The sequence below is a fragment of the Zonotrichia albicollis genome, chromosome 3 (assembly GCF_047830755.1).
Source record: "Zonotrichia albicollis isolate bZonAlb1 chromosome 3, bZonAlb1.hap1, whole genome shotgun sequence".
Taxonomy (NCBI): Eukaryota; Metazoa; Chordata; class Aves; order Passeriformes; family Passerellidae; genus Zonotrichia; species Zonotrichia albicollis.
In genome coordinates this window covers 76,159,451-76,180,365 of record NC_133821.1, presented here as the reverse complement: position 1 = coordinate 76,180,365, position 20,915 = coordinate 76,159,451, and positions in this window count along the sequence as shown.

Below are 20,915 nucleotides of genomic sequence, written 5' to 3'. Positions count from 1 at the left end.
TCAAGATATGAAAAACACAGTGATTGAAAGATCACTTAAAGCCCCCATTCCTGTGAGCCTTAGTTCTAAATGTTCCAAGACTTAAAAAATTTTGTTTGCATGAGTCTTAAGATCTGATTTTTTTTACCCTTACCTTGTACTAAAGTGCAAACCTGAAGTTCCAGCTATTAACACACCAGCAAAAAATAAGTGAAATATTAAAAGCATAAGCATTTACACCTTCACCTGAACTCTAATCAGTTTAGAGTACTCTCTGGCCCTTTCTACTGGACTGATTTGGGGGTAGTCCCAACAGCAATAAAACATCTTCTTTTTAGATTCCAACAATTAAAAACAGAAGTCATTGATCCAGGAAATCTCTATATGTTTACCTCTCTCCCAGAAGTCCCTATTTCCACCTGAACTATCTGCTTAGGACTTAAAAAAACAAAACAAAACAAAACACAAAAACTCAACCAAAGAACCATGGAGTTTTTAAATTTCTTGCAGTTACTCCATGCAAAACACTTTTCCTGCTCCTGCTACAAAACCATAGCTTTCAGCTCTCCCTTACTGTAATATCTATTCATTTCCTTACCTGACTTCAGGAAAATGTTGTTTGAGGACATTGTAGTGGGTTAATGAAAGCATTCTGTAATCTGTCCATCAGCTGTTCAGCCTGAAACATTTTCATGTTACCTGTGATTAAAGGCAGACAAGTGAGGGTTAAATCTGCATTTGTCTCTGTTCACTTCTAATTGTTTGCCACACAGCAGCTGAGAGTGCACCATTCTTCACTATGAGATCAAATGGTGGCTTTTCATCTGCTTTCTATTTGTTGCAGTTTTGAATAGTTTTGTTTTGATGTCAAAATTATATGGCTTGAAAACACTATTCATTTTGTCAAAATAGTTAACATAGGGTTATGATGGGGGATTACAAATTCCAACAAGATGTGCTCAATATTAAGAGAAAAACACTTGTTCTGAATGTGGAGTTTTCTTTCTCCATGGAGATTATATTGCTATGTAGATTTTCCATTTTTCTAATGTTTAGGTTATTAGGACATTGTGGCCTGCAGTGAAAACTCAGATTGCAATAGAATTTCAGGATTTAACTTTTCATTTGCAATTATTCAAACAGAGGATTTGCTCTTTAAGAAGTTCATGAATGAGTGCCTTTGTGCCCTATAGACATGACTTGGTTTTAATGGAAATGCAACAGAAAAACTGAAATACTGGGATGCAGAATAATTTCTGGCTAGAGCCTTTCTGACATTGACATTTGATTTGAAAAGTTTTTCTGACTGACTTTAAGTGTTACATATATGTGAAAACCTGAGCTCTACACAGCACCTCTTGAAAATATAGCCACCTGCATTTGTATGTAATGCAACATCTCTTGTCCAGCTTTTAACCTGGTCCTTATAGGATAAGACAAATATATTCTTTACACAAAAGGGTGTGTGCATCTGGATCTCCCTTCCTTCGCTGCAGTCATGGAGGGATGTGTAGCAGCCCACACGCCCTACATGGACACTTTAAACACCTCATAGCTGTTTATGAAGGAGCAGGAGCAGCTCTCGTGTTCTCTCGCTGGTCAGAGTGACCTCGAGATGTGTTAGAAAGTCTCTTTTCCCAGCCCAGAGCTTGAAGAAGGAGTCAGAACTCTTCAGTTCTTGGTCTCAAGGTTGTTTATTTTTCTTTATAAAATTTTTTCTCCTGTCCAGCTGAGGTCCACTCAGCAAGACAGTCAGAGACCCTCTGCTTGCCCCCAGGTGGTGTTATATTTTTATACTAAAAACTACATATACAATGTTTACAATTACTTTCCAATACCTATCACCTGTGTTAGACCATGAGTTCTACACTAAACCAATCTAAAAGTGCCAACATCATCCAGAAGATGGAGGCCAAGAAGAAGAAGAAGGAGAAAGGCTGGAGATGCCCAGATTCCTCCATCTTGCCCCCTGAACCCCCATTCTAAAAACCTCAAAAATCTATTTTTCACCCCGTAATAAATTCACTATCATTCTACTTAAACTGACGTGGCTTGTAATCCTTCATATAAAGGTTGGTAATTGGTTTTTTCCCAAGGGCTAAATCAAAGGCATAGGGTCTTGAGCTCTGTGCCAAGGTCTCTGCTCCTCCTGACAGGGCCTCGCATCCTCCAGGGCAGCCAGAGGAATTTCCTGGGTTCCCACAAGCAACAACAGGAGAAGGGATGCATGCCATGGATAAAGAGATGGAAGGGAAGAAGCTGTGGAAGATGTGGAGGCTACATCTGACCAGGGAGCCAGAAGGGCTTTGGCTGCATTTATGCCCCTGCCACACATCAACTCCACACCAATGTAAAAGGTGTGGGATGCTCCAGTCTCCTCTGGCTGTGCTTTCCACATGTCATTCTCCAGCTGCTCCTGAGTCCCAAGGAATGGGATACACAAAACGCAGCACAATGAGCCCCTACAAGCAAGAGAAGGAACTGGGCACAATGTGCAGTGCAGAAGTTGTAGGCACACGCACACCACTGCTAGCAAGAGATATCTGATGTGTGCTCTGGTGGCAGGAGCCGGAACATCACATCTGCTACCTGAGCTGCTCAGTGGAATTCTTCCTAAATTTTTATGCTGATCTTTTTCTTTTAATTAACCATGCTTCTGGCTTGCTGCAAAGGTCAATGACTGACACATAGGAATGAGGTGTTAGTGGAGCTGCCTGCTTAACTTTATTAAATAAAGATTAATTTATCCTATGTGTACAGAGTATCTTGCAGGTTGTGTGGGGCTTTGCTCCTGAGTCAGGGTTTTTCACAGTCTCTTTAGATAACAATTTGTCATAGCCATTACTGTCACTTTCCCACAGTACATATTCAGAACATGGAGGAGTTATCTTTTGCTGGTGCTCTCACAGGACCTTTGAAGTTGAGGGTTGAACTTCTATCTGCAATCTTATATTACATGCTTAATGAATTGCATAAGACCACTGGAAAACCTCTGCACACACTTTTTTGTGATGGTGTTCACAGGGGTCCCAGGATGAGAGAAGAGACAAGGATCTGACACCATGTTTCAGAAGGCTGATTTATTATTTTATGGTATATATCTTATGTTAAAATTATCCTAAAAGAATAGAAGAAAGGATTTCATCAGAAGGCTTGAAACGAAAAGAAAAATAATGGAATGAATAACAAAAGCTCATGACTCTCAGAGAATCTGAGCCAGCTGACTGTGATTGGCCATTAATTAGAAACAACCACAGGAGACCAATCACAGATCCATCCGTTGCATTCCACAGCAGCAGATAATCATTCTTTACATTTTGTTCCTGAGGCCTCTCGGCTTCTCAGGAGAAAAATCCTAACAAAAGGATTTTTCATAAAACATGTCCGTGACAACTTTTCATCTTCTTTCCCAGGATACACCCCTCCATTTTGGGGCTTATTTTATTTCTTTCTTCAATAGCAACTACAGATTTCAAAGAGTAAATTTGCTCTTTAATTTCAGATTGTGTGAAAAACTAGGGAGGGGGAAAATGTTATTTACTTTGGAAAAAGAATACTAACAAAAAAATATCTGAAAAGGTTTTTGTCTTCCTCAGATGTGTGCTGCCTTCTGTGATTAAGAAGAGTTCAGCCAGGGCTGGTTTATGTACTACTGCACTAAGACTGGGCTCTGATCTCTGACTTACAAATAACTGGCTCTGGAGAAGTTGTGTAATTACAGGAAGGGTAAAAAGTTTTGAGGGATTATCAGAAATGTCTGAAATGTGGAGAGATTTGTTCTATGAAGAAAAAAGTCTTGATACAAGTTGGTAATATAACATTTTCTACCCATAATTGTGTCTGAAATGCTTGACTGTCAAAGAGGAGAGAGATTCTGAAATCAGTAGCAGGAAACTAATTTGCAAAAAAATTAGCCTGCAGATAAATTTGTAATTTTTACCTATCAAATTAGAATGGTTTCCTAAAACATGATGAAGAAGCTGCATTACTTAGGCAGGTTGTTTAAAGCAACACCAGAAAAACCATCAAAAATAGAAATTGGAATAGAAGATAGAATAAGAAAATTTCTTTGATTAGACCACACTCTCAATAACCTACCTGTTGTTTCTGATTTCCAAGAGTGGTGTTTGGCAATAATAATACATTTGTTGCTTGGGAAATACAGTTCTTCCTGTGCTAATTAATGCAGTGTAAAAAAATTCATTATTCTGTTAACACATGTGCCCTTTGTAATTTACAGTCAAATTTATGATAGATGCTTATATTGGCTTTATTGGAAGTGGTATTTCTTGAGGTTCAAGTGATCCAGTCTCAAGAGCCCTAGACAGTTCCCACCATGGAGATGGGCTGTCTCTTTAACTTTATTTCCAGACTGTCAGGGTGGAAATTTCACAGTTCCTCATTTTCTGGTTTAGATTTGAATTAAGGTTATTACATTCACATCAAACGGAAATTATAACTGCTAATCACATTATGTTCAGCATTGTTTACCCAAGATTACAGCTGTCAAAATAGATATGGCAATATGAGATTTTGAAGAAGCTGTCTCTAACAGTTGTAGTATGCATTAGTAAATGATAAACAGCCCAGGTTTTTTCTCCCTTGTTGGGGAAGCTTCTTCTGGCACAATTGCAAAATCTCATTAGAAGTCAGCACTGAGCTGTGATTTTCAGATTATGTGCACAGTGCTCACTGTATTTCATATCCTAATATAATATTTGCCTTCTTGTATTAGTAATGCCACCTCTCTCTTTCTGGGTTTTACCAAGCTGGAAAACTCTTGCTGTTAATTGAGGTCAATTATTGCTAAAAAGAGAAAAAAGGCTTAGACTGTAGTGAGCATCTGTCCAACATGTGGAGCTGCTTCTGGAACTACGCACCTGAGTCCTTTCATTCTGGATTCTTCCAAGAAAGCAGCCAGTGCCTGATCTAATGGGACTAAAAGCTCAAGTATCCTACTGGTACTGGCAAGACATCCTTTAAAGTATTTTGCAGTGTGAGCAAACAAAATCAATCTTCATGTATAAAGTACATCCTTTGTCTTCTCAACTGCACAGTCAGTGTTCAAATGAGAGTGTACAATTTTTGTTCTTAATCAATATGTACCTCAGTTCTTAGAAACAGGTTTGAGATGAAAGAGCTCACTACAGCTAACAACTGCAGAATAGTTGCTACCAGTGTGGGATCATTCTATCACAGCCTTTTCAAAGGCTACAGAAGGAAGGTTAAGGAGGAGGGACGCAAAAAACCCCAAAACACCAAAAAACAAAATAAACAGAAAAGCTGCAGACAACTCCATAAAATCCATTTGGCCAAAATGTCAAAGAAACTAGTGGAAGGTGAGCGGTGGGTCAACACTCACCTGCTGCAGAACTCAGCACAAAGCAGCACTGATTGTTCTTCCCATGTTACATGGCTGCCAAGAGAGATAATGGTCAAACCAGTTAGGGAGAAACTCCTGTCCTTCATCCTATAGATGGGAGAGCTCTTTGCTTGCTTACTTTTTATATATGAGTGGAAATTATTTTTTTTTTTTTGAGAATGTTATTCAAGATTTAGTGATATGGTTTGGATTTTGAGAAAGACATTGGTTTTATTTATGATTAGTGGGAATTTAGAAATTAAAGAAACCTTTAAATTTAGGGAATGGTATCATCAAGAAAGATTTTTAGAGAGTTTTTTTTTATTTTCCAAAACTTTGGAGATATTTCCAAGATTTTTAATGACCAGAGAATTTTTAAGTTGAGTTGCAGTACCAGCTGCATTACTGATGTGCCCCCTTCAATGATAAACCCATGGCTGTGTGCATCATCAGCACAGGCATTTGGGATTCTGCAAGCTGTGCCCACACTGCTTAATCTTTCATAATCTCATATTGGGCATCTGCAGACAATTTACCACTGATAAAAAATGGTCAGTAAACAGAGGGTATTCTGCAAAGAAACCAAAATATAAGCTTCAATATTTGTAACTGGAAGGACAAGTGAAGGTGATAGATGATTTCGGGTTCAGATATGGTAAAAGGTGGAAAGCTGTAACCAGAGCAGTGAGTGGTGCAAAGGTTTCAATGCTGAAACAGGCTCATCCCTGTCCTGGGGGGACAATGCAAAGTGCTTTCTGTCCCCCTCTAGAAATGTATCTTCAAAAGGCTGGCAAACTGTGTACTGGGCTTCTTTCCTCAAAGAGGTGAGTTTCTCTAGCTGCTGTGATCTCTTGCCAGCCCTCACCCTGCCTTGTAGCCAGACCTAGAGAGAAAAGCACTCCTGAAAACAAGAAACCTGTGATAACCTCGTGGCCACCGTGGTGTTGTCATAAAGTGTGGGCCTGAGGGTCTTCCCCTAGCAGGACACAAGTGCCACAGATAAAACTTGGCAACTTGTCTTTAGGGCACACCTCCTCTTCCAGCCCAGGCAAATGTCAGTTCAGTGCTCCTAGCCTCTAATCTGACTTCCAAGAAACATGTCACTGTGTCCTTTTCCTCTGTCAACGATTTTTTTGCAAACAGAACAAGCCTGGGCACTGGCCAGGTCTCAGCATACAGGACTTTTCTAACAAGGGAGGTTATTCTGCAACAATCCCCTATCCTGGGTTTTGAACAGAGAGGGGTGGTTTCTGGGCATGTTTTGATTTACCAGAGAGCACCTTTTAATTACCATATATAAACCCTGTTGTTGCACCTCTTGGGTTAAATACACATGAAAATCACCTGCTGTCCAGCACCCTGAAGTGTGAAGTTTGCTCTGGCTTTCAACATCCAGAGTTCAAAGCCAGGGAGGGTATCACTGTGACTTCTGAAGGACTCACAGCCAGATGTGGTGACAGCAGCACCCTCTGTGTCATTCCTCTGCTTGAAGCAAACTGTGTTGCAGCTTACTTGGAAAAGATTTGTTTGAGTTGTTTGTCCTCGGCCAGTATGACTCAAGCTTGTCAGAAAAGTTATTTTCCTTGTGTAAATTTATCTAATATTTTGAGTGTCCTCTGATCATCATGTCTTTTTGTTTAGAATGTAATTTTTTAGAGGCAGTAGTCCATCAGCTGAGTATCTGCCAACAAGAAGCACAGGTCAGACCTCATTTTTTTCCTGAGGTTGAGTGTACTGAGTAAGGGATCTCTAATTGATGGCTGCTGGCTGAAATACAGACTCTCCCTATTCCTTGCAGATAAAACCTGGGTGCAGTTGTATCTGGAGCTCTCCTTTATTACCAGCTCTCACATTAAGGAATCTCTACTCAGCTGAAGATACCTAAAGAGCTTCCTTTTCTGCATGGTCGCAGGGGGGCTGATGCCCACATTTTGGACTTGGTTACCCAGTGGGCAGCAGAGTTGTGGTAGAAAAATCACAGGTCTGCAGATGATGAGCACAGGCAGTTTATCTCTCAAACTGGGCATGTCAAAGCAGTTGTTATTTGGTGACAAAAGTCATGCTTTGCTCTTATCTGTTAGTCTCCCAAGAAAGCTATCTGATAACAAGCTAAATTGAGAGGAGTTTGCACTCTTGCTGTTATTAAGATTCCTCTTTCAGAGATCACCAGTAGAAAATAAAGAAGAAATGACACTAAAAAAGGCAGAAGAGATTTCACAAGCAAACACTCTTCCTGGAGCCTGCAAATTAATCAGTAAAAGGATGATTTTTTTTCCAAGCATTGATAAGTTGTCATTATAATTCTTAGAGCATTTCAACAGCCTTTCACCAGTTGTACCTCTGAAAGTCTTGTGACTTGTTCATTGGAAAAACTGCACCACGTGTGCGGCTGCTCTGCTTTTACAAGATAAGGAGGCATCAAGAGATGCCAGGCACAGTGCCAGATAACGGGGCCATTAGAGCAGGACAACCACAGCACCTCTGCCTGAACAACACCTCTGCTTGCTCTAAAAGCATCAAATGGTCACAGCCAATGTTGAGGGATCTGCCTCATGTGAGGGATGTCTCTCCTGAAAGTGTGATCTTGAGCTGGGATGTGTGACCCCAGGGTCAGAGAGAGCCATTAACCAATTCTCATGGTGAATTAGAAAATGTCTAATATGGGTGAAAAGAGAGGTGTTCAGATTATTAACAGTGTGATTGTAAACAGAGGGCTGTAAAAGAGCATTTTAGACTTGCAGTTCCCATTTTGCTAGTTTTTAGAATAAATGCAGATACCTCAGCCTGCTGCCACCTGAGTAATACCTTCTGGCTTCTGCAGTCAGCTATCTTCTCAAAATTGTTTTAATTCTTTATTGTCTTCTTTTTCAGTTCCAAGTAAATATTTCCGTGAATTTATATGCCATTGTTCAGTATTAGAAGCAATTAGTTGCATCTATTAACTCAGAGAAGGATAATGTAATTTCCCCTGTTTGTGGAAGCTGCAAAGAGTATTCAAAGTTTAGCTTATCCTGGGACACTTTGAAGACCAGGTAAACCTAAACTTTGGTGACATGGAAGAGCTGGGGATGCAAATAATGGTTTGCCTGCAAAGGGGACAGATGAGAAATGAAGCCTGTAGCCACCCCCTCCAGGCAGCACAAGTTAAATCTCTCAAAGCAACCCCTCAATGAGATAATAAAGCTCACATGACAGAAATAAGTTTTCCTTTTCAGAGAAAGAAACTCTAAAAGATCTTAAAGATCTCCTCATATTTTCTTTCTTCCTGCTTTAAAGTACTTTGCTTCAATCCCACTCCCTGTTACACAGCTGCACAGAAGTACAGTACGTCTATAAAAAATGAATTTATTAAGTCTGTGGTTCCATCTTACTTATCTCTGCAAAGTGTGTGTATAGCTGTCCCTGTACACAGTGATATATTCATAGAGTACAAGAATAAAGTTACACTTGAGAGACAAAATTGATTTCAAGTTCAGTGGCTGGTGCTGGCACCTGGCCTCCTGCCTGGGAGAGTTTGCTGCTGTGCTTGCAGGGTGTTAGTGTAGGTGATATTACCGACATGGAATTGGGCTACTCAGATTATCTCGGTGTGAAAATTTTAAATTGGTATAACTGAGAAACATAATGCAGTAGATGATGGCTTTTGCATTTATTTTAAAGCTTTAATTTTAGGTTTATGAGTTCTTCACAGAGCTGAGTGGTTTTTTAAGATCAATTTTCTGGGTCTGCAATTTTAAACTCTGCTTTAAATTCTGCTTCTGAGCAAAAGGAATTGCATGGTCCCTGCTTAGCCCAGGTAGATCAAATGTGTTGGGTCACCTAATGAGTGGATGGATGTTGCCCTGAGTGCAGATGATAGGATCTGGTGTCCCACTGAAGGCATCACCACTTCTATTTAAAGAGAGATTATGCCATGGCCACAGCCATTCCCAAACTCCATGAGATGTGCTTTATAAGACACGTAAGCCTTTGTGCACCTCTTAGGGGTGTGGGGAGGAAAAATGTTCTTGCCCAGACCTGCTGACCACCCTTGGCTCTCCAAGGGTGGAGAGGGGGTTCCTTCCTGCTCCCCGGGAAGCCTTGCAGTCCTGGGCATTCTCCCCCAGCCCCAGCATCAGGTGGGTTCATCTCCCTTCCACAGCCAGCCAAGGGTGCGCTACTCCCACATCCTGGAGGCATGAGGGGCTACAAATACCTTGCTTCATGCCACGGCATTCCCTGACAGAATGAAAAAATGGTTGTATGTTGCAATTGCTCATTCACCAAGCATGTGTTTGCCTGTCTCTCGATTATGCAGGCAAACAATACAGATCAAAGAAATCAGAATTACAGCCCAACAGCAGCTCTGATGCTAATGGCACTGGGATGCAAACTGAAAGGTTGATTTCACTGGAAAGCCTGATCATTACCTTGCTTTAGGAGACAATGTGCTCCAGAGGGGAGCACAGGGATGGCAGTGGGCAGCTGACCACCCAAAGTATTGCAGTAGAGCTGACCACCAAAGAATTGCAGTAGATCTATTTTTAAGGTGATTATGCCAGCTTTGAAATATGAGGGAGTTGAAGACTCAAGTTGATTGCTTATGCTAATGCTGGTGTGTGTGTGTGTTAAGCTTTCCTTCTCAGGTTTTGGGCCAGGCATGAGGTGGCTTCTTGTGAAGATTGTGGCCTCCTTGGGGTACCTCAGAAGCAGGCAAGCCAGCTCACAGCCCTGGGCAATGCATCTCCATCTCATGAGGGTTACCCTTGCTGGTTCAGGGAGGTCCAGCTGCACCAATATCACAATAACTTACTAAATTTAATCTCTGTTGAAAAGTCAAGGCAAAACCTGCTCTCCTACAGCTCCACAACATCCCATTGAATGGAGAAGATCAGACTAGTGCAAAAGAGGGACTGGCAATAAAAAGGGTAAACATTAAACTCTTGGTGTTCTTTCAAAGGATAACAATGCATCTCAACCAGCCTAAAAGCTGAGTTTGTGTGTATGTGTGTGTTTCAAGACAAAACGATATTAAAAATCAGTGTAGAAGAATGTAAACACTATGCAAATTTTAAATAAGAGCCAGAGCAGCAGAATGAGAAACCATGACAATGGCTCTAGAGGTACCTGGAATACAAAACTAATCCAAGCTTGTTTCCATGCAGCTGCCTTTTACATGAAAAAGGATGAAATGGCAACTCTATGTTTTGGTGTAGAACAAATCCTACAAAGGATTTATAATATTTAATTTGTCATTTTCTGTAAGCAGAGGATATCACCTAAAAGAAAAGAACCTTGGCAGAGGCAGGGATACACCATGGCAATAGCTCTAGCTGTTCCCAAGTTGTGTCAGGATTGAATTCAGTTTAAATTCAGGTGTGGGAGGACCAAGGAGACTGTGCACAGGAGCCTGGGGCCAGCTTTTCCCTTAGAAGATGCAGATGCTGGGCTTGAAGCACTGTTGTGTAATCAGAGACAGGATGAGGGAGCAGCTCCATGAATAGCTGGTGCTGGGAGAGGGGGAGCTTGACTGTCTTGCTCGTGTATGTAAAGAAAGAGGTGATTTCTGATTGTGAAATTCCCATGAAAATCATATTCCTGTGTTTCTGAGCACATAACATTTCATAATGTTTCATAACATTGTGGGTGCATAGGGAAGCCAATGCACAAAGGCTGGAGACGCATTCACTATCACAGCTTGACTGTTTTTATAATATCACTTAAATGCCAGTACTTGCTGTGCTTTCTAAATGTTGATCCAATTCATGAGAGCTTTAAAGAAAGTGTGTGGGTGGCTGATCAGCATGGTTCTTTTTCTGTTTTATATGAAATGATGCTGTCATTTACCAAATTAAAAAGTAACAATCATGCATATTTCTGCTTTGTTTTTTGTTTTTCTTTTAAAGACAGATGTGTAAGTTGAGATGTCCAAGTCTATAAGTCTATAAGTCTATAAGTTGTCTATAAGTCTATAAGTTGTCTAGTATGTTCCTGCTTACTGTGATTTATTTCAAACCATCCTACAATCATACTAAGAGAAAATTATGGAAGTCTAAATTTCTTCATGGATTTGCTTATAAAGTAAATTGCAGGTTCAGACTCATAAAAACTCCAGATTTTAGTAGAGAGGATTCTGTACCACAAAATGTTTTAAATACAAGAATGCTCCAGTGTCTCAGTGGCTGACAATGCAGGCTTCCATGCAGGTGTGTACTTAACCATATACTTCAGGTTAAGCCTGAGTTATCCACAGCCGATAGTAACTACCAGTCCTTAAGCATCTGAATGGTCACAGGAGCTCAGTTAATCTTCTTTTCCATTTTTCCTAATAGTAATCTCTAATTATTTATGGTGCTGCTCAGAATTCTTTTTCCTCACTGCACTTTGAGAGAAAACACCTACCTGTCCCTGAGAAATTCCTGATTTAGGGGCAAAAGGCTGGAGTAAGAAGTACAGCTGTTGTTGGGGTGACAATTGCCAAAGCCACACTCATCAGAGACACTGCCAACACTCTTCACCAGCAAAAGACAGATTCTTCTCATATCACCTTCAATTCTGCTATTTCTGGTCAATGTTATGATGCCTCAGCTAAGGGAGCAAACTGCACAGTCAGGACCAGGAGACAGAACTCACCCACCCAGCCTCATACCCACTGTGCTCTGAGTAGGATCTGCCTCTGCACCCTCCAGGAGCTCCAACAGAGCAACATAGATAATGGAGGTGTGTTTGAAAAATGAACACTGAGAAGCCGGGTTGACAGAGAAAAATGCCACAGCCTTTACTGTGTCTGTCAGACTGATGCACTTGTGTTACAGGAAAGTGATGACAAACCTTTCTGATGTTTGATGCCAAATTAATTTAAAAGGCATTGTGACAGTGTCAGCTCAAATCTCTGTTCCTGGCACTGGTGCCAAATTTGGCAGTAGATCACCATCACCACGATAGTGTGGCTATGAACTGAAGTGTCTCTCTTGTTCCCTGCAATGAGATTTCAACTGCACTCAGAAAAGAAACTGAGATCAGCTCTAATGTATCTTCCTCAAGGAGGGCTCTGAGTTAAATTAAAGGTACACTGATTTACTTACATTTTCTATGCCATTTTTAAGCAGTCTGTCCTGTGGGTACATCAGCTACAGAAACTCCAAGACTGTAACTCTAAGCTTAGAGTATGAGAAATCTGAACAAGCAGCTATGTGTGATAAAACATCATAAAGAAGCAGTATGTAATGTCGTATCCTGTAGGAATACAGACAACGGCACAGAATAGAATATAAAACTGGGTGTAAAGAACTAGTAGTTTTCTCTTCATTAAGACTTCTTTTTAATTGCTATGTGTAGGACAATCTGCCAACTTTGCTAAGCACAGGTTGAAAATACAGTAGAGCAATTGATCAGCAAGTGAAATAAAATAGGACTTTTCAATTGCCCACAGTTTCATAGATTACAGTAGCTCCCAGGTGCATTTGGAAGTACTTAAAAAGTTAGTCTTGGGGTCTACCATCAAGGCCAACTGTGATGTCTATCTACACAGACTAGAATCTGGATTTACTTGCAAATTACCAAAAGAGGGAAAAGTGGGTTTTAGCATCACTTGTCTGTTTTTAATTCCTTTGTAAGTATCTTTGCTCACAGAAGTATAAAATAAAATCTTATTCACATTGAAAACTGTAAATATCTCCTCAGTTACCTAGTTGAACTGTGCTGGTTCTGCCTGGTTAATATCATCTTACTTTCTAATCATCCTGGTTGTCCAGGGAGGTAACCAGGGAGGTTTTTCACAAACATAGGCAAATAAATGAGAATTGTGAGTGTTTATTGTCAAGCATCCTCTTTTAGTTTATGACAAAGAGAGCAAGAAATGAGTTTATGTAATGCAGGAGGATTGTTGTCATGAAAAAGCCTATGCATTTCCAGTGATTTATTGGTGGTAGACCTGCAAACAGAGATTCCCAGAGGCTGAAATTTTCATTTTGCTCTTCACAGAAAGTCTGGATGCCTCTTTACATTGCCTAATCTCCCAAATTATGTCTAATCAGGCATTAGCTTTTGATGTCAATTTACCCTTAAGCAAAGCTTTATGACATTCTCAATGTGTGACAAAGAGAAGGATCTTTGTTCATAACTGGACTTGATGTCCAGTCTTAGCTTATGCTAAAAAAATCAGCTTGCTCCACTCCTTCCACTTCTGCTTATTCTCACTTAGAGAAATAGAAATCAATTCCCTTTTTTACAGAGAGAGGCAAGCCAGAGGAGCTTTCTGGAAAGGATTCTCTGAAGCAGGCAGGTCCTTACCACAGGACTGGAGAATTACCAGACAGCTGACTTCTCCCAGGAGTGCTTTTAACTTCCTGACCCTCTTACCTTGTTGAGCCTACACCCTGAAGGGCACTTCAGGACTGTGTGGTGCCTAAGAAGCTGATTTTGTCTGTCATTACCTGGGATCTGACAAGGCAGTGAAACAGCAGTTTTGTTACTGCTTTAAGCATGTGCACGCAGCTAAACCTCTTCTTCTGTTGCTGTGTGCTTTAACTTTCTGAGATTTCTAGGGAAACTGTTTCTTTTTATCTGAAACAAAACATAGCTTGATTGTTCAGACATGAGCAGCAAGGCTAGGTGCCATGAATTGATTTTTTTTTAAGATCCCTGTCTGTAATTTGAATTTCTTCAGCCAAGAAGCATGCTATTAATTTTTTAAAACCCAAATTAATTCTGCCTTTAAAGAACTTCTCTTTTTACCTCATTACTTGTTGAATTATTTTTTGTAAGTTTTTAGAAGCTGAAAAATGTTTCGGGCGCAGGTGCTAGATGTACAGACTTTAAAGTAGCATTAATTTTTATGGAAGGCTTCCTTACAGCACTGGGTAGTTTGAAAATCTAATTATGGATCTGGATTGTTGCTAATAGTGTGTGTGTATATATATAATATAACAAAATTTATTTAGGCTACAGTTTGCTTCAGAACACTGGAAATCCATATAGATATACCTTCAGATTACTTTTTAGTGTAGACCTGGTCTCATTACGTTGTTTTGATTAATACAGAATCTGAAAGGACACCATTTCCATTAGCCTGTTTCCTAGAAATAAGGCTAAACCTGCCAAATGATACGAGAATGTGATTTCTCATATTATGTAACTATTATGCACAATTTCCTTGGAGTACCTCTTACAAAATCTTTTCTCATAATAGCGCAAGTACCACTGAAGCAAGTCTTACTTTTAACCCTCTGCTGAAAATGGTGTAAACAAGACCTAAATAAAGGTCTGTTGAATTTAAAAGCTTTGTTATTCATGCTCTAATTGTTCCTAGAATAGGTTTGTCAGGGAGGAGAGAGGTACTCAGGTGGTGATGCACTCTAACACATTGTCAGTCCTAGAGCACCTGCGGATTTCACCATTATCAGCTGGATTTGTTTTGGTTTCTTGTGAGAGAAGGATAAACAAGATGGAATGGGGCTCATCTCCTGCTGCCAGAGAGGGTTAAGAAAACCCCTAAACACGAGGCTCAAGGCTCAGGACAATTCCTGCTGGCTGGTGTCCTGGTCCGTGCTCTTCATGTTGAACTTTTTCCCACAATAGGATCTGCTCTGAGCCACAGTGCATTAATCAGGATGAGTCATGCTGGCTCATACCTGCACTCAGCTGTCACAGAGAAGTGAAATGATGTTAAACCTCTCAGATATCATCTGGTAATTGCTGATCTGCTTGAGGTTGCAGCAGTGTCCATATTGCTGCCTTGCTCTAAAGCACTGAGAGCCTTTGCTCCAGGCACTGGTTTCACCTTGCCCAACCACCTGGTTTTTGCTGTGGCTCGGGGTCAGCTATCACACATTTTGAGGTGTTCCCTCCACATCCTTCTTGATTTTTCAGTGGTTTTTGTACAAGTCCAAAAAGTCCTTCCATTTATGTTCATTGTTCTAGGGACTATGAGCACTACTTGTGCTTTGGTGACATCTTCTGGATAAGGCTGCCACTGGAAGGACTAATTAATACATCTCAACTTCTAGCCTTCTCTGTGCTTGTTTCTGATCTCTTTTGGGGAAAAAAAGCTCACAGGTGCCTGTTTCCAGTGATTAGCACTCTGTCTGAAATTTAATAATGGGTTTGAGACTCCAAAGTGAAAGATGAAAATGAATCAGATTAAAAGCCAGCAGAAATTGCCTACATGGTATTTCATACACAGGTGCAATAGGAACTTTTGTCTTGCACTTGGATAAAAGATTTCTTTAACTTGACCTAGCATCTTCTAATTTTCCTCTTAGGACAGGTCTGTACTTTGCTTCCTGTTTCCTAGACTAATCAGAGAGGCTTTTCTTGGCCAGAACAAAGTCACACATAGCCAGGGTTCCTGCTTTTAGAAGGAGATGCCTATAGGAGAGGATAATGTTTTTTATTTTCCCGACAAGATTGACTCTTTATAAAGAATATCTTTATTCTAATCCTTTAAATTTAAGTGTGATGAAGTAGAATAGTACTGCCTTTTGTCTGTGGATTTGATTTTAACTTTTCCACTGTTCTCCCTGCCACCCTGGAAAGCTGCACATGACTCCAGACATGAATTTATCCCTGCTTTTACCGACCTCATAACTGTCTTTGAGAGAGTGTGATAATACTGTTTCAGTGTACCAGACATTGCTGCTGGACTGTTTCAAAACACCACTAAGCTGTTTCAAAGCAGAACTAAGCACTAACTTCAAAGTTTTCTCCTATCATGGATTATGGGAAAACTTTCATTTTTATAAGGGCCAAATTGGAAAAATTATGAAGGAATTTTAAAAAACATCTAGCCCAAATATTGATCCTATAATTTATCAGTCCTTAAATGTGTTTTGAAAACTTACTCACCCAAACTTTGATGGAATAGTGTTTCCCCTTTTACTGCTATTCCCCCAGCATTCCCACGTGCCCACTGTGCACTCTTTCCCAGACAATCCATTTTGCCCTTGGGGCCTTCTGGGGTAGTTGTGCCTGCAGAACATCTCATTACCATCCACCCAGCACTCGGAGAGGATGCACCCACCAAACAGCACTCTGCAAGGCTAAAATAGAATTCAGAAATAAATTTCTAAATTCAGAATTCAGAAAAACATATCTGTTGCTGCTCACAAGCCAGCTGTGAGTCAGCTTGGATCTGAATCCACAGCTCAATACGCTGCTGTGCAGCACACTCTGCCCTTTTGTGGGAAAAGGAAGATGGATCATTGCACATTTTGCTCTGCAAGTGAGGCTGGGCACTGGTAATGAAACCTGGAGCTTAGCAAAAATCCACAATGACATCACCTGGGGAAAGTTGTGCACACCAAAGCACCTCTAATCTTCGTCAGTGTGAGAAGTAAATGTAACAGTCTGCTGGCACAAGAAAGGCAATTAATTTTGATTTTTGTCAAAGGAGTTGCTGAAACCAAGTTTCCAATACTGCCTGTCAGAAAAGCTTAGGGTGTGTAGTGGTTTCATAGGGCTTTAAGTGTAGAAGTTTTATCAATTTATTAAAGATTTATCATTGTTTTTGTTTGCTGTTAAAGTAGAACATGTTTGCAGACAAGGTTCAGGGGTACAGGGAGACAGTCACTAGGTCTTAATATTTTCCTCCCCCCAACAATGATTCATTTACAATGCAAAGAAGGATGTTTCAGTCTAGATCATGCTGAGCAACTCTCTAAATAAGTCAAAATTGCATTTCCTTCCCACCGGTGCCACTGATGAGTGCCACTGTAGTGGTGAGAGCTACCTGGCTGAGACTGGACAAAGGTTGGTGTCAGGGCTGAAGGCGTTCAAGCCACAAGAACCTCTCCACATTTTGTACTACCTGGAGAGCTGCTGAACAGCTGGAATGGTGTCCCAAGCTTGTCAGCCAGCTGCAGCACTGAACAGAAAAATTACTGCCCACCTCCAAGCAGTGCCTGTTACAGGTCTCGTACAGAGGCCACAGATCTTTGTACACACAGTCCAACTTTTGTTATCCCGGCCAGAATGAAATTTGGCAAGTCCTTCCACTCTCAGGGAAAGTGTGACACCCAGAAGTTTAGAAGTCCTTCTGTTAGAAGTCCTCTACCTTGATAGGTTTCTGGTCGAAGAATTTAATGATTTTCTTTCAGGAAGATGGATGGCTGCTCTCCAGGTGGCTCAGCACCACTTCCTTTCTGCTCGCTTTTCTGAAGCCTGATAGTGACATTTCAAATCTAATCATAATTTAAAATCCTGGTAGGAACCAATTTCATATCTAATCTAAATTGAGTGAAATAAATAGGTTTGCGCCACAGGTGAATTTGCCCTGATCTACTTCCTGGTTTTCAGATGTCAAAAAAAGTCCCAGAAGTCTTGAAGTAGAATTTAAAGAATTACACTGTGCCTCTGATGTGAGATGTCATCAGTCAGAGATTGACAGCTGTCCTATTTTTCTTGGAGCAGAGGTGGCATTGGCTGGGAACTCTATGGCAATTCTTCTGTGTTTCTTTAGCCCTGTCACAGTTCCACCCAGAAGCTCTCTGTTGCTGTGGCAGGGTGTTTCTGGAAGGCTGGAATTACTGCTACCTGTTGCTTCATCCCTGTCCTCACAAAAAGGGACTGTGAGCATTGGGTCAAGCAGACAGCCTGCCTGTAGGACACATTTGTGATGCTTCCTAACACTTTAATAGCTTACTGGAACTCCAAGGCCCACACTGATGGGAAGCACACTGGGTTAGGGCCTTTGTTCTCAGTCTTTAGATTCATGTGGTTCAGTCCTCTTTAAGTGCAAAGAACTTGCATTGGAGAAACTCAAGAACTTTAGAAGTGCTGTCTTTAAAATAAGAAAAAGTCTACTAGATATAAGCATATAGATAACAAATACAGAACGATCAAAGATCAAATTGGAAAGTGCTTTTTGTGTAGGTACTCAAGCATCTTTATATTTTTTTGCCAGGAAACTCTAAATCATGTCCCAAGTGGTTGGTTTGTTGGTTTGGTTTTTGTTTTAAATTAGACTTTTTTGTGCCTACATAATTACTTATGTACATATGTGTATATACATGCACTTACATTACATATTTATACATAATATATTACAATTGTAAATGTATTATTTGTGCCAGATTTTTTATTCTTATTTGCAGTGGACTTTTTAAAATATTGATATTTAGCAATTCAGACACTTCAGTTTTTGGTACTATGCATTGAAAAATGAAATAATTGGCTATTTCTGGTTTAAAATTAACGTGTCTCATGAATTCTGTGCTATCCTAAACGTTATTCCAGCAGTGGTGTGTTTTTTACTGAAGCTCCTGCAAATATTTGCTATCATAAAGGTGTTGCTACAATGGTGCCCCATGGTGCAATTAATGATATTTAAATTGAGTGCTTCAGACAAGTCCTGCAGTTAATAGGAATTAATTTCTCGTGTTTTGATGTGACAATTTTAACATTCATAACCAAAAGTGCTGGTAGATTTTGAGGTCTCCAGAGCCTGGGTGCTTTGTGTCAAACAAATTGTTCTCTAAGAAAGGCTCCATTGTGTGATTGAAAGGGGAAACCATCAGTTTAGCCTTCATGTTTTGCTGAGATTTGCATTTCAATGACACTGAGGCAAGAGAGCAGATTTTTAATTAATGGATTTCAGATCTTTTTGATCATGGTTATGGGGGCTAGATGGGCTGGCCTTAGACCTGTCAAGACAGTCTTACCTGTTCAGAGCTCCTCTCTCCTCTGCTTTAAAAATGTGGGTGCTGCCCAGGTAATGTGTGTAGTAGGTGGAGAAATTTAAGAGTTCCTGAAAGCTACGAGGAGTGATGGGGAGCCTCATGTATTCATCCCAGATCTCACCATCAGGCCTGGAATCAGCACCTTCCTCTTGCAAATTCCTCCCTTCAGTGCTTCTCTCACAGTCCCGCTGTGGGGGCTTATCTTATGGCAAGTTCTTTCTGTGGCCTTGGCAGTGCTTTCACACAGGCAGTGTGGGCTGCTGCAACCCCAGTAGGGCTAGTCAAGTGCTGCCTGAAAAAGAGAAATGTCAGCCATGAATGTGTAGAGCAAACAGATTATATTTTGTCAGCAGCTTACAGGGGGAAGGCTTAGGCACTTCCCGTGAACTTGTTTGTACTTGTGTTCAATACTATTTTTTTTTCCTTTCATCATCTTTTGGCCTGGCAGTAAAAAAAATAAAAAATTGCCAAATAATATACAAATGTCAATGCTATCATAATACCTTCTGCAGTTATGTAGGAATTGCTCTTTGTAGTGTCAGCCATCCTTAGAGTGTGAAATATTTTATGAATACCTGAAATGAGATGGGCTGAGTGTCTGCCAGGATATAGACACCTTCATTGCTCTGAATTTAAATGATATGTCAGGGGGAAGAACAAGATTAAAGCTTCATGCATAATTTAAAAGAGAAATTTGGGTCATCCTGCACAAATGTTGAATTTATTTTCTTTTTTTTTTTTTTATTTGGAGAAAGCACTGTGCTTGCCCTCATGGGAGGAACAACTTTCTGTCCTTCACCATCCTTCTTCATTCCCTGCCTCATCAGAAGGGTCAAAAATTGAGGGTGGGAGAAGCTGTGTTCACTATACAAATGTGTATGGGCTGTGCCTACTCCTCACAAGCTGCTTCCCTTCCCTTCTTCCCGCTCCCTCCCAACACAACCCAAAAGGCAGGCTGTGTCCAGGGCCAGGTACTGCACCTCCCAGAGCCCAGTGGGGGTGTGGATGGAGTGATGGGAGCTTGGGCTCTGCCCTTCAGCCCAGGGGTGGGCAGGATGCCTGGGACTCTGGGGAACAGGGCAGCACAAGGAGAAGCTGCACAAGCCATAGGTGGGATGTTCAGCTCCTGCCCTCTCCAAGGTCTCCCGAGGCTTGTGTGACTTTCTTTCCAAATATTTGTCTGCACAAGGGTAACGTAGGAGAGATTGAACCTTCGCAGGAACAAGCAGTGACCACCATCGTTTGTTTTGCTGCACACCTGGCTTTGAAAGGACAGGTTTATAAATAGCCTGCTGCAATAAAATGTGCATTGTTTCACAGCACTGCTAAACAACAGCAGGCCCTGAGCATGCTTGCAGAGAGCAGGTTGTGGTGTGTGGTGAGAATGGATGGTGGCTGGTGCCAAACTTCTCTAGAAGCTGCTGCACCTCCTCGTGGAGAACTGAGATTGGACCATTCTCCTACTGTCAGAGACATCCTTTTCTCTAAAAATCCTTTCTTTAGGATTTTCCCTTCTGGGAAGCTGACGCCCCCAAAAAAGAGTGTAAACAATGGTTATCTGCTGCTGTGGAATGCAACAGGTGGATCCGTGGTTGGTCTCCTGTAGATGTTTGGATTTACTGACCACTCGGCAGAGCTGAGTCTCGCTCTTGGTCTGAGCCAGCTGCCTTTGTTATCATTCTTTTCTATTCTATTCTTAGCTACTCTGCTGAGAACTTTTCCTTCTATTTCTTTTTAGTATAGTCATAATGTAATATATATATCATAAAATAATAAATCAAGCCTTCTGATCATGGAATCAACATTCTTGCCTCTCTCTTCACCTGCAAACCCTTGTGACCACGATCACATCCTATATATGATTTAGTGAAATATGTCAACTTCTTGTGTTGCCCACCTTCAACCAAGAGAAATTCCCA